Here is a 14,648-nt window from a genome sequence, read left to right as displayed (position 1 = left end):
AAATATAACATCCCTGGGGCCAGAGCAGAAAGACAGATCTGGAAGCCTGAGAGCAATTTCCACGGAAATAAGAGAATTAGGGCTGCTGACAAATGAAGACACAAAAGCTTATAAACTACTTAAGTCTTTATGATAAATCACGTCCCTAGATAAAGAAGACTCGTATAGTCACGATTCTCCCGTGCACAAAAGCCTACGGTGACCATGATGGGTTTCGCAATTAGTAATGGGTGGGCGGGTAGGAAGGAACAATAACCTGGTGTTAGAATTTCTAGGGAGAACTAAGCAAATAGCACTCATCACACTTTCTCTGTTCATAACACCGACTAGGGAAAGAGACTGTCAGTGCAGTGTGACTATTGATGATATGCAGAGGACAGAGGGCATAGCACCGCAGGAGAGCTGAACAACAGCGGTAACATTTCCTTAAGCACTGACTCTGCAGAACCCTGTCTGCCTTCCACGCTGTCTCTCTCACCCTGCCAACTCCACTGCCTGGCAGCGGTGATTCATATCCCCATTTGACAACCAGGGAATTGGAGGCTTTCAGAGATTAACTTGCCTAAAGCTGGAGTTCGATTCCATATCCAAGATTCAAATCTCTGCAGTCTACCAGAGCTATGGTAACAGGAAGAAATCCAAGGTGGTCAGCAGGATTTGTGCACGTGTCCCAGCCTTCTTTGCTTCATCTCCTCCTGTACGTTTTGATGCTCTAATTAAGCTGCAGTGGGGCAGCATTATGGGCTGGCCTGAAGGCTACCAGTGCCGAGGTTGCACAGAAGATGGGGGCACCAGAGGATAAATAACAGTGCCCTTTTATTATCTTGAGGGTGCCTCCTCAAAATAAGAGGGCCATTGTAATTTCTTGTACTCCAAGGATTTGTGTGTGCCCCCTTGGCCACTAGTCACCATGACACATTTGCCCTTTCAATTCAACCTAGACTTTGGCTTCTGTGCCAAACATACTGGCAGAGGTCTACACGGTCTCTTCAGACCCAGAGGATGCTGTAAGAATCACCACCAAGTACTTTTCTTCTGACACTTCACCTGTTTGTTGACCTGACATTCCCCAAAGATCCAAGCTGACCCTCCAACCCCTTATTTTGTCCCTGGCTCCTCATTTCTGCCCAGTGCTAGGTGCAAAAGGGTGCTCATGAATGAAAAGATTCTTAGATTAGATATCTTTTCATTCTGTTTGCTTTCAGGGAAGATGGAGGGGAACTCCAAGCCATGTAATTTGTATTTAAAGCAGGAGCAGGCTCTTGAAGTACTGGCTTCAGGTCACAACCCTTGGGAGCTGACCCATGAGCTCTGAGACAGGATAAAAGTCTGGGATACACTTACCGTTGCTGAAGCTGTTCAAAGAACAGTGTGGGATATTACCTTCTCAGCTTGCTCAGGGGCCTGTGGCTGCTCACCTGGAAGTCCCTGTGTATATAAAGGTGACATGAAGAGAGGACTCCCTCCCACACAGACCACCACTACCACACACACAGGTACCATTGCAGTATTTCCTCCAGTGCTAAGCAATAGCTAGAATTTCCCCTAAGAGGGTGACAGCCCACACAGGTTTGCATTGGCCACAATAAACTTCCAGGCCATTTGTTTTCCTGTGATGTCATGACTCCAGCTTGCCCTAGCTCTTCCAAACCTTCACAAACATGGATGCACTCATTTCCAAACCCACACGGATACAGTGTTATAGTGTCAACACCACGCTCAGAACAATGGCTTAGAGTCCTCTACAGGTACAAAGTCCTGCAGCAAGCTCGTCTCATTGCAACCAGCATTTGCCCTCTGCCGAGATCCCTCCCCGTGCCCTCCTCTGTCCCCCATCTCATGCTTCCTACAAAGGCAAAGCAAAATGCACATTTTCATTCCTGTGTCTCTAGAGGTCTCAAATGAATATTGTCGATAGATTTTTCTGCTTCTAGGAAGCCAGAGGGAATAAAATAGCACGGTAAACGCCAGCTCTCTGTCACCCAGCTTTATCACATGTTAACCTTTTGGTGTATTGTCCTAGATTAGAGTTGTGGTTGAGGATTCCTGTGGGGAGTGGGAGAGCTACAGTCCACCTCTCTCTCTCTCCCTCTCCCCCTCTCTCTCCCTCCCCCCTCTCTCTCCCTCCCCCCTCTCTCCCTGTCCCCCTCTCTCTCTCCCTCGCCCCCTCTCTCCCTTTCTATTTTATTGTTACTAATTGCCAGAAGTCTCTAACTCCTGTTTCAGTGTTGATTTCTGCCACCCCCAAGGCTTTAAAATATTGGCTACTTAGATATGGAATCATAAATAGATACAACATTTCACTTAACTATTCTAACATAGAAATGAATCCTCCTATCTTTATGATTAGGTAAATTTTATCCACTCAGTGATATGACTGTTGGGAATTCAGAATATTGATGTGGGCTGCAGTGGGGAACGTGCCTGCCACGAAGCCTGGGAACTTGAGTTCAGGCCCTGAGAACTCATATACAAAGCCAGCTGTTGTGTGTGCACCAATCATACCATCACAGGAGAGGCCAACACAAGACGGGCTTGCTCTACAGAACTGGCACAAAACAGCTCTTCTATTCTCTGTGGTCAGTGACATTTGGTTACTGTCTATTGTTTTCTCTGCAGTTTCCTCAAAGCTTGCATCATGACAGGATGTTGGATTTCAGCAAAGACAGCTCTCTCCATCTGTTGAGATGATCATGTGATTTCTGTCTTCAAGTTGGCTAAAATGCTGTGTAACTCCTATTGTTTTTTTTTCCAAGTGTTAAAACATATTTTTATACCTGGAATGAAGCCTTCTAATTTTCTTTTGTGTGTGCGGCAAATGGTTCCAACATGTTGAATTTTGTTTGCAAGTATTTTATTGAGGACTTTTAGCATCCACACTCCTTAGGGACAGTGGCCTATGTAGTGGTTTGAATGTGACTACTCCATACCCCAATAGCCTCAGATAATCGAGGATTTGGTTCCCAGTCAGTAGCACCGTGTTTAGGAGGTTTGTGAGGAGTGTGTCATGGGAGGTGGACATGCAAGCATTGTGCCACTTGCAACTCCCCCTCTGGGTGACTTGTGTTTAAATTTGAAACTGTGAGTCGCAAACAAGATGGCGGCGCCCAGTGGAGTCGAGGCCACGCTGGGGGTTTGCCAAGGCTGACTCTCCGTCCCGCTCTCCCTTTGGGTGCCACTCGGGGCGAGCGGGAGGACAGGGGCCGGGCAGGGACAGGGGCACTTGCGTGGTTGGACCGCGAGCCCGTGCCCAGCCTGCGCCGCCCCCACCCGGCCCCGACCCCGACCCGGCCCTTTCCGACTCCGTCCCATCCTTGCGGGTCTCCTCCCGGTCTGACCCGTGGCCAGGCTATGTTTACAGCTCCAGGCTCCTAATGCTGAGGTGCTTCCTCCAGTCCGGGCTCGCTGTCACTTTAGAGATGTTTCACCTCTTTGCTCCCGAACATTCCGCCTTCCAAGCCGGGGACACCGTTCCCTCCTGTAAAAGTTCCCTGAAGCCCACTTCTGTAGCCCTTGCTTCACCCTTGGTTAGACGTTCGCATCCCTTCCAAATTCACTCCGATCTCGCCACAATAGTGGCAACCTTGACACCGCTTTCCCTGAGGAGCCAGCCTTCCTTTTGTCCTGAACTCTGCAGCTCTATCATGGAGCCTGTCTACTTGGTGGTGAATGGGGTGGGCTTGGTGCTGGACTTGCTGAACTTGACGTTGGATCTCAACTTCCTGCTCACGTCCTCCCTCCTGGCTACCCTGGCCTGGCTTTTGGCCTTTATCTACAATCTGCCACACACGGTACTGGTACTGACCAGTCTTCTGCACTTGGGTCGAGGATTCCTGCTTTCTTTGCTGGCCTTAGTTGAAGCTGTGGTCCGATTTACCTTCGGGGGACTTCAGGCCTTGGGGACGCTCCTTTATAGCTGCTGCTCTGACTTGGAGAACTTAAAGCTACTGGGGCACCTGGCCTCCCACGGAGCTCTGAGGAGCCGGGAATTCCTGAATATGGTCCTGAACATGGTCTCCAATGGCCATGCTTTGCTGCGCCAGGCCTGTGACATCTGTGCTATTGCCATGAGCCTGGTGGCCTTATGTGATCAACAGTCTGATCAACATCTGCCTTATTGGCACCCAGAACTTCTTCTCCCTGGTGCTGGCCCTGTGGGATGCTGTAACCGGGCCTCTTTGGAGGATGACAGACATGGTGGCTGCTTTCCTCGCTCACAACTCCAGCAGTGCAGTGGCTATGGCCATTCTCCTGTGGACCCCCTGCCAGCTAGCACTGGAGCTGTTGGCCTCAGCCGGCCGCCTTCTGGCCAGCTGTGTGGTTTTCCACCTCACTGGATTGGTGTTGCCAGCTTGCGTACTGGCAGTAATTTTGATTGTGTTGCATCCAGAACAAACCCTGAGGCTGGCCACCCAAGCTCTCAGTCAGCTTCATGCCCGCACATCTTACCACCGGCTTTGGGAGGATATCGTTCGGCTGTCTCGCCTTCCACTAGGTCTGGAGGCTTGGTGCAGAGTCTGGAGCCGCAGCCCACAACTGGCCAGTTGGCCAAATCGGGGCAGAGCACCAGGAGCCCCCCAAGGTGGCCCCAGGAGGGTGTTCTCAGCCAGGATCCAGCCACAGGACACTCCTCCTGAAGCAGAAGAGGAGATCATCCGAGCTGCACCAGCTAGAGGCCGAGAGCAACTCAACAAGGACGAGCCTGCCGCTGGGCAGGACCCATGGAAGCTGTTGAAGGAGCAAGAAGAGCAGAAGAAGTGTGTTATCTGCCAGGACCAGAGCAAGACGGTGCTTCTTCTGCCCTGCGGGCACCTGTGCCTGTGCCAGGCTTGCACTGAGATTCTCATGCGCCACCCTGTTTATCACCCCAACTGCCCGCTCTGCCACCGCAGCATCCTGCAGACCCTCAATGTCTACCTCTGAGGTCCACACACCGGGACAGCATCAACACTTTGCCTCTGGGTTCTGGCCTGAGTCTTCTTTGCCCCCGAAGGCGGCGACTCTGCCAAGCCTCAAGCCATATATCCAGGACGTGTAGCTGGAATACTCTGGAAGACTCCAGTCTGGGTGGGACAGAGTAACACTTTCTCTAAACCCTGTGTGGGGCCCTGAGATGCTGAGGGTGGTGAGCATGTCACTATGCAAGGGCCTTGAGACTCTGTGGTGGGCTCTTGTGCTGCACCTGCCAGGGCCCACCCAGATGCCTGCCTCTAGGGTTGTCCTTCTCTGCTTCTGGCTCTTTTGTTGGAGTTTTTGGTCCTTTCCCCCAGGCCCCGCCATGCCACATCAGTGTTGTTTGAGGATTTTGGCAACTCATGGGCCTTAGAGTGATCTTGATTCTTTTTTCTCTTTTTTGTTTTTTCTTGGTTTGGAATGATCTTGAACCTTTATATTCAGTCAGAGCCTCTGCCCTGGTAGGTCTAGGAGTAGAAACTTGCAGATGCCCTTAGAGCCACTTCTGCCTGTCACTGTCTTTTAAAGACTCCCAACTTGACCAGGACCTGGGATCAGGAGTTTATCCCTGAGTACAGGGGTGCAGCTACACTTGGCTTTGGGACCATTCACCTTCAGGCACCCCAGCTCCATGGGGAGCCTCGGAAGGGTCAACCAGATGTCTACTCATTCCCTACATGGCATAGAACATAGCATTCCTCCTGGGATCTCTCCGGCAGTGGAGAGAGCATTCCGCACTTTTCACTTGGGTCCAAACGAGGGGCTGGGCCTCAGGGGTCATAGCTCCATTAAGTCGGTCTGACTGCCCAGTTTCTATGAATAAAGTTCTGTTGACAGCTCTAAAAAAAAACAAAAACAAACAAACAACCAAACAACCAAAACCAAAACAACAACAACAAAAAACCTGAAACTGTGAGTTCTCAGCTTCCTGCTCCTGCTGTGTGGCCATGCCTCTCCACTGTGATGGATTCTCATCTCTTTGGAACCATAAACCCAAAACAACTTCTTTTTTTCAAGTAAGTTGCTTTGGTCATGGCATTTTTCTGACAGCAACAGAACAGTAACCAACACAGCCCATTCTTTTGTGTGTCCTTGATCAGTTTTGTCTCCATGGCAATATCATGACTCAGTGTCAACTGAGTTTGATAGCATTCACTCCCTCAAATCTGTGGAATGGCTTGAGGAGAATTGGTGTTGGTTCTTTCATTGGCTTGTCTTCCTGTCTCCAGAGACTCTGTAGGCAAGCTTTCCACCAGCATCTTCTAGTTTGCAGCACTGCCTCTCCTTCAGGAAATGAGTGTTACATGAATCTGTGGTTCATGCTAGATTCGAACACATAGAACACTGCATTTCTGATTCAAAGACTCCACCTTTAGCTAGGAGAAGAGAGATTCCATAAGTCAGCTCTTAAAGTGCAGCCCTCTTACCACGCCAACACACATAATATGGCGGTATGAAGAAGAAGAGCTCCCATAGGTTCATATGTTGGAATGCTTGGTCCCAAGTTAGTGGAACAGTTTGGGAAGAATTAGAAGGTGTTGCCTTGTTGTAGCAGGTGTGGTCTTGCTAGGGGAGGTGTGTCACTAAGGGTAGGCTTTGAGTTTCAAAAGCCCATGCCAGGCCCAGTGTCTCTCTTTCTGCCTGCTGTCTGCAGCTCTCAATTACTGCTCTGGTACCATGTCTACCTGCATGCAATCTTGATGGTCATAGACCAACCCTCTAAAACCATGAGAAAGCCCATGGTTGAACTTTATTTTTAAGAGTTGGTCATGGTGTCTCTTCATAGCAATAGAACAGAAATTAACACACACACACAGGGCTCTCAGGGGTCTTCTAAAAAGTGGCCTTTGTCTCTGGCTCAATAGTGTCACATAGTCATGATTCAGAACAGGCCTTTTAAGAATGCCTTTTCGGTGCTGCTGCTGTGAATGATGGGGAAAGAGGATTTTCTTAGCACCTGTGAATTTTTGAGAATCTTGAGAATCCTGTCTGTGGGCTGATTGAATTGTACTGCAATTCTGCTCAGTGATTTATCCAATGTTAATTGTATTTAAAAAAATTTTTTTGAGTGCCCCCTATTTTCCTCCCCATCCCTCTGCTGTATGGTCCTCCTCTCTTCCTCTTCTCCCCCGTACCCTCTCTCTCCTCTCTCCTCTCTCCTCCTCTTCTCTGCTGTCTAGATATGTCTAGACACTGACAGGACAGTGTGTATTTCCTGAAGTTCTCCCTTTGTTTTAAGCCATGGCTCTCTCCCTCGGCAGCTGCACTCACTACACACTTGGACCTGAGCCCTCTGGAACCAACTCTGTCAATTTTCTAAAGTTTTGTTTCTTTCTTGACCCATAAAACCTCATTGCCTCTCTGCTGTTACTCACATCAAAGGATAGTTTCTCCTCAACTATACTGGGTTCACTCCCTGGAGACTTCAGCATTGGTGCAGGGTCTTTGTCTGCATCTTGCTTGGCTTCTGATCTCACAATCTTTAAGAAAATCCTCTGTAAGATTTTTGATCCTTGCCAACTTGATAGCATCAGATTTTTCAATTGTTGCCAAACTGGTCATGATAAAATAATATCTCCTTGCGGTTGAATTTGCTTTTTTTGATCATTGGGGAAGTTGAGAACTTCTGTTTGGTGTTTATGTGTGTATGCCTAGGCCACAATACATGTGTGGATGTCAGCAGACTTCATTCTCTCCTTTCTTCATGTGGCTTCCAGGGGTTGAAGTCAGGCAGTCAGGCTTGGTGGCAGGAATCTTTAGCCACTAAGACACTTTGCTGGCTGAGCCTGAGAAAATTTTCACACACATACAAAAATTAAAATTTCCTCCTTGTTTGATTTGCTTCTCAATATCATCTACCTGTCTCAGCATGTTATTGGTTACCAGTCTTGATAGATTTCTAAGAGTTCAAGTTATGTCCTGGATATGCCATGTTGCCAGTTGAAGGTAGCTTGAATATGATGCCTGGCTTTGCTCTTGAGCAGGGCCTTGAATTTTAAATATGCAACCATTTCATGACTCACGGTCTTTGTGAGCAAGTCATAAGAGAATATCATAAAAATAATCTTCAGAATAAATCTCCCTAAAATTGATTTGACCTATGTGGGATCTCTATTCATGCCAGTACATGGGTATAATCTAATGTTCTTATCCCTAGTGCCGTATGCTGAAAATGTATTTGATCTACCTGGGATCTGTATTCCAGCCAGTACATGGTCATAATCTAATGTCACTATCCCTAGTGCCATTTGCTGATGACTTCTTATTTCCCCAGTGATTTACAAAGACATCCTTCTCTTCCATGGAGTCGCCATCTATAGTATTCTGCTCATTCCAAAATCAAGTGGAATTGGTGAGTCATGGGCCATAGACTTTTGAAATTTTACTAAATATTGCCAAATTGCTCTCTAAAGTCTTTGTATTGATTTATTTTGTCACGACCAGTGGCAGAGTTTCTATATCTCTTCATGCCCTCCTTTCCCTCTTTTAAAAACCTTTCATAGGGTGACTCATCTATTCTTGAATTAATATCTTTACCTTCGATCAGATGCACTAGTGTTATCTGGTAAGGGAGATCTCTTCTTATCTGCTAATCAAAAGAGGAAGATAATAGACGTATATGAGAGAGAGCCAGGTCTCCTCAGCTGAACCTCCATTAACCCTCACCTCCTCCAAACCTCCGTCCCCCAACACTGGCTAAATAAATGAGGGTTGCTAAGTGCTTTTGGGGTTCTGTGGCTGCTTATTCTATTTCGTAATCAGGCCAATGAGAAACTTAAATAAATGAGCAAGTCCTTATGAAGCATTTGTTGTCAAGTAAGTGCTTGATGAACACAGGCTGTTATCACAGTTTCAGCTAACGGCAGTTAATAGGCTGACTCATTGAAGTCAGCAACCTGTGGTTCAACATGGATGCCTTCCCAGTCCCTGCACATGCCCTCCCCAAGTTGTGTGGGGTTTTTTTTTTTTTTGTTTGTTTGTTTTGTTTTGTTTTTTGACCCAGTCATCGCCCAACACTGTTGCTTTGAGCTCAGCCTCTCGTTGTCTTGTCTCCTTGCTCTAATCATACTGAGCACTGAGCTATTTATCTGCTGTTACCATAAGCCATTCCCCTCCCCTACTCCTCAGCTCTCACCTTACCTCCAACACGCACACGCACACACACACACACACACACACACACACACACACACACAATTTTCATAGAAACATAGCTAAAAGTAAGCTGGAATAAGATGGTATGTGCCTGTTATAGAAGCACTTGGGAACCTGGGTACAAGAATAGCTTGGGTTACTTGATAAGAGTCCATGTGAAATCAAATCAAAGCAGAACAAAACACTGGACATTAAATCTTTTTTTTTCCATTTTTTATTAGGTATTTAGCTCATTTACATTTCCAATGCTATACCAAAAGTCCCCCATACCCACCCACCCCCACTCCCCTGCCCACCCACTCCCCCTTTTTGGCCCTGGTGTTCCCCTGTACTGGGGCATATAAAGTTTGCAAGTCCAATGGGCCTCTCTTTCCAGTGATGGCCGACTAGGCCATCTTTTGATACATATGCAGCTAGAGTCAAGAGCTCCGGGGTACTGGTTAGTTCATAATGTTGCTCCACCTATAGGGTTGCAGATCCCTTTAGCTCCTTGGGTACTTTCTCTAGCTCCTCCATTGGGAGCCCTGTGATCCATCCAATAGCTGACTGTGAGCATCCACGTCTGTGTTTGCTAGGCCCCGGCATAGTCTCACAAGAGACAGCTACATCTGGGTCCTTTCGATAAAATCTTGCTAGTGTATTCAATGGTGTCAGCGTTTGGAAGCTGATTATGGGGTGGATCCCTGGATATGGCAGTCTCTACATGGTCCATCCTTTCATCTCAGCTCCAAACTTTGTCTCTGTAACTCCTTCCATGGGTGTTTTGTTCCCAAATCTAAGGAGGGGCATAGTGCCCACACTTCAGTCTTCATTCTTCTTGAGTTTCATGTGTTTAGCAAATTGTATCTTATATCTTGGGTATCCTAGGTTTGGGGCTAATATCCACTTATCAGTGAGTACATATTCTGTGAGTTCCTTTGTGAATGTGTTACCTCACTCAGGATGATGCCCTCCAGGTCCATCCATTTGGCTAGGAATTTCATAAATTCATTCTTTTTAATAGCTGAGTAGTACTCCATTGTGTAGATGTACCACATTTTCTGTATCCATTCCTCTGTTGAGGGGCATCTAGGTTTTTTGCAGCTTCTGGCTATTATAAATAAGGCTGCTATGAACATAGTGGAGCATGTGTCCTTCTTACCAGTTGGGGCATCTTCTGGATATATGCCCAGGAGAGGTATTGCTGGATCCTCCGGTAGTACTATGTCCAGTTTTCTGAGGAACCGCCAGACTGATTTCCAGAGTAGTTGTACAAGCCTGCACTCCCACCAACAATGGAGGAGTGTTCCTCTTTCTCCACATCCACGCCAGCATCTGCTGTCACCTGAATTTTTGATCTTAGCCATTCTGACTGGTGTGAGGTGGAATCTCAGGGTTGTTTTGATTTGCATTTCCCTGATGATTAAGGATGTTGAACATTTTTTCAGGTGCTTCTCTGCCATTCGGTATTCCTCAGGTGAGAATTCTTTGTTCAGTTCTGAGCCCCATTTTTTAAGGGGGTTATTTGATTTTCTGAGGTCCACCTTCTTGAGTTCTTTATATATGTTGGATATTAGTCCCCTATCTGATTTAGGATAGGTAAAGATCCTTTCCCAATCTGTTGGTGGTCTTTTTGTCTTATTGACGGTGTCTTTTGCCTTGCAGAAACTTTGGAGTTTCATTAGGTCCCATTTGTCAATTCTCGATCTTACAGCACAAGCCATTGCTGTTCTGTTCAGGAATTTTTCCCCTGTGCCCATATCTTCAAGGCTTTTCCCCACTTTCTCCTCTATAAGTTTCAGAGACTCTGGTTTTATGTGAAGTTCCTTGATCCACTTAGATTTGACCTTAGTACAAGGAGATAAGTATGGATCGATTCGCATTCTTCTACATGATAACAACCAGTTGTGCCAGCACCAATTGTTGAAAATGCTATCTTTCTTCCACTGGATGGTTTTAGCTCCCTTGTCGAAGATCAAGTGACCATAGGTGTGTGGGTTCATTTCTGGGTCTTCAATTCTATTCCATTGGTCTACTTGTCTGTCTCTATACCAGTACCATGCAGTTTTTAATCACAATTGCTCTGTAGTAAAGCTTTAGGTCTGGCATGGTGATTCCGCCAGAAGTTCTTTTATCCTTGAGAAGACTTTTTGCTATCCTAGGTTTTTTGTTATTCCAGACAAATTTGCAAATTGCTCCTTCCAATTTGTTGAAGAATTGAGTTGGAATTTTGATGGGGATTGCATTGAATCTGTAGATTGCTTTTGGCAAGATAGCCATTTTTACAATGTTGATCCTGCCAATCCATGAGCATGGGAGATCTTTCCATCTTCTGAGATCTTCCTTAATTTCTTTCTTCAGAGATTTGAAGTTTTTATCATACAGATCTTTCACTTCCTTAGTTAGAGTCACGCCAAGATATTTTATATTATTTGTGACTATTGAGAAGGGTGTTGTTTCCCTAATTTCTTTCTCAGCCTGTTTATTCTTTGTATAGAGAAAGGCCATTGACTTGTTTGAGTTTATTTTATATCCAGCTACTTCACCGAAGCTGTTTATCAGGTTTAGGAGTTCTCTGGTAGAATTTTTAGGGTCACTTATATATACTATCATATCATCTGCAAAAAGAGATATTTTGACTTCCTCTTTTCCAATTTGTATCCCCTTGATCTCCTTTTGTTGTCGAATTACTCTGGCTAATACTTCAAGTACTATGTTGAAAAGGTAGGGAGAAAGTGGGCAGCCTTGTCTAGTCCCTGATTTTAGTGGGATTGCTTCCAGCTTCTCTCCATTTACTTTGATGTTGGCTACTGGTTTGCTGTAGATTGCTTTTATCATGTTTAGGTATGGGCCTTGAATTCCTGATCTTTCCAACACTTTTATCATGAATGGGTGTTGGATCTTGTCAAATCCTTTTTCTGCATCTAACGAGATGATCATGTGGTTTTTGTCTATGAGTTTGTTTATATAATGGATTACATTGATGGATTTTCGTATATTAAACCATCCCTGCATCCCTGGAATAAAACCTACTTGGTCAGGATGGATGATTGCTTTAATGTGTTCTTGGATTCAGTTAGCGAGAATTTTATTGAGGATTTTTGCATCGATATTCATAAGGGAAATTGGTCTGAAGTTCTCTATCTTTGTTGGGTCTTTCTGTGGTTAAGGTATCAGAGTAATAGTGGCTTCATAAAATGAGTTGGGTAGAGTACCTTCTACTTCTATTTTGTGAAATAGTTTGTGCAGAACTGGAATTAGATCTTCTTTGAAGGTCTGATAGAACTCTGCACTAAACCCATCTGGTCCTGGGCTTTTTTTGATTGGGAGACTATTAATGACTGCTTCTATTTCTTTAGGTGATATGGGACTGTTTAGATGATCAACTTGATCCTGATTCAACTTTGGTACCTGGTATCTGTCCAGAAATTTGTCCATTTCGTCCAGGTTTTCCAGTTTTGTTGAGTATAGCCTTTTGTAGAAGGATCTGATGGTGTTTTGGATTTCTTCAGGATCTGTTGTTATGTCTCCCTTTTCATTTCTGATTTTGTTAATTAGGATTTTGTCCCTGTGCCCTTTAGTGAGTCTAGCTAAGGGTTTATCTATCTTGTTGATTTTCTCAAAGAACCAACTCCTCGTTTGGTTAATTCTTTGAATAGTTCTTCTTGTTTCCACTTGGTTGATTTCACCCCTGAGTTTGATTATTTCCTGCCGTCTACTCCTCTTGGGTGAATTTGCTTCCTTTTTTTCTAGGGCTTTTAGATGTGTTGTCAAGCTGCTAGTATGTGCTCTCTCCCGTTTCTTCTTGGAGGCACTCAGAGCTATGAGTTTCCCTCTTAGAAATGCTTTCATTGTGTCCCATAGGTTTGGGTACGTTGTGGCTTCATTTTCATTAAACTCTAAAAAGTCTTTAATTTCTTTCTTTATTCCTTCCTTGACCAAGGTATCATTGAGAAGAGTGTTATTCAGTTTCCATGTGAATGTTGGCTTTCCATTATTTATGTTGTTATTGAAGATCAGTCTTAGGCCATGGTGGTCTGATAGGATACATGGGACAATTTCAATATTTTTGTATCTATTGAGGCCTGTTTTGTGACCAATTATATGGTCAATTTTGGAGAAGGTCCCGTGAGGTGCTGAGAAGAAGGTATATCCTTTTGTTTTAGGATAAAATGTTCTGTAGATATCTGTCAGGTCCATTTGTTTCATAACTTCTGTTAGTTTCACTGTGTCCCTGTTTAGTTTCTGTTTCCACGATCTGTCCTTTGAAGAAAGTGGTGTGTTGAAGTCTCCCACTATTATTGTGTGAGGTGCAATGTATGCTTTGAGCTTTACTAAAGTGTCTCTAATGAATGTGGCTGCCCTTGCATTTGGTGCGTAGATATTCAGAATTGAGAGTTCCTCTTGGAGGATTTTACCTTTGATGAGTATGAAGTGTCCCTCCTTGTCTTTTTTGATAACTTTGGGTTGGAAGTCGATTTTATCCGATATTAAAATGGCTACTCCAGCTTGTTTCTTCAGTCCATTTGCTTGGAAAATTGTTTTCCAGCCTTTCACTCTGAGGTAGTGTCTGTCTTTTTCCCTGAGATGGGTTTCCTGTAAGCAGCAGAATGTTGGGTCCTGTTTGTGTAGCCAGTCTGTTAGTCTATGTCTTTTTATTGGGGAATTGAGTCCATTGATATTAAGAGATATTAAGGAAAAGTAATTGTTGCTTCCTTTTATTTTTGTTGTTAGAGTTGGCATTCTGTTCTTGTGGCTGTCTTCTTTTTGGTTTGTTGAATGATTACTTTCTTGGTTGTTCTAGGGCGTGATTTCCGTCCTTGTATTGCTTCTTTTCTGTTATTATCCTTTGAAGGGCTGGGTTCGTGGAAAGATATTGTGTGAATTTGTTTTTGTCGTGGAATACTTTGGTTTCTCCATCTATGGTAATTGAGAATTTGGCCGGGTATAGTAGCCTGGGCTGGCATTTGTGTTCTCTTAGTGTCTGTATGACATCTGTCCAGGCTCTTCTGGCTTTCATAGTCTCTGGTGAAAAGTCTGGTGTAATTCTGATAGGCCTTCCTTTATATGTTACTTGACCTTTCTCCCTTACTGCTTTTAATATTCTATCTTTATTTAGTGCATTTGTTGTTCTGATTATTATGTGTCAGGAGGAATTTCTTTTCTGGTCCAGTCTATTTGGAGTTCTGTAGGCTTCTTGTATGATCATGGGCATCTCTTTTTTTATGTTTGGGAAGTTTTCTTCTATTATTTTGTTGAAGATATTAGCTGGCCCTTTAAGTTGAAAATCTTCATTCTCATCAATTCCTATTATCCGTAGGTTTGGTCTTCTCATTGTGTCCTGCATTACCTGGATGTTTTGAGTTAGGATCCTTTTGCATTTTGTATTTTCTTTGACTGTTGTGTCGATGTTCTCTATGGAATCTTCTGCACCTGAGATTCTCTCTTCCATTTCTTGTATTCTGTTGCTGATGCTCGCATCTATGGTTCCAGATCTCTTTCCTAGGGTTTCTATCTCCAGCGTTGCCTCGCTTTGGGTTTTCTTTATTGTGTCTACTTCC

The 14,648-nt window shown here is 44.8% G+C and overlaps 1 pseudogene; it reads left to right on the top strand.

The window, feature by feature from the left end:
• Positions 3,543 to 5,803, top strand: Gm9198 (predicted gene 9198; annotated as a pseudogene).

The sequence above is a fragment of the Mus musculus genome, chromosome 14 (assembly GCF_000001635.26).
Source record: "Mus musculus strain C57BL/6J chromosome 14, GRCm38.p6 C57BL/6J".
Classification (NCBI taxonomy): Eukaryota; Metazoa; Chordata; class Mammalia; order Rodentia; family Muridae; genus Mus; species Mus musculus.
This window is presented reverse-complemented; position numbering and strand designations above follow the sequence as displayed.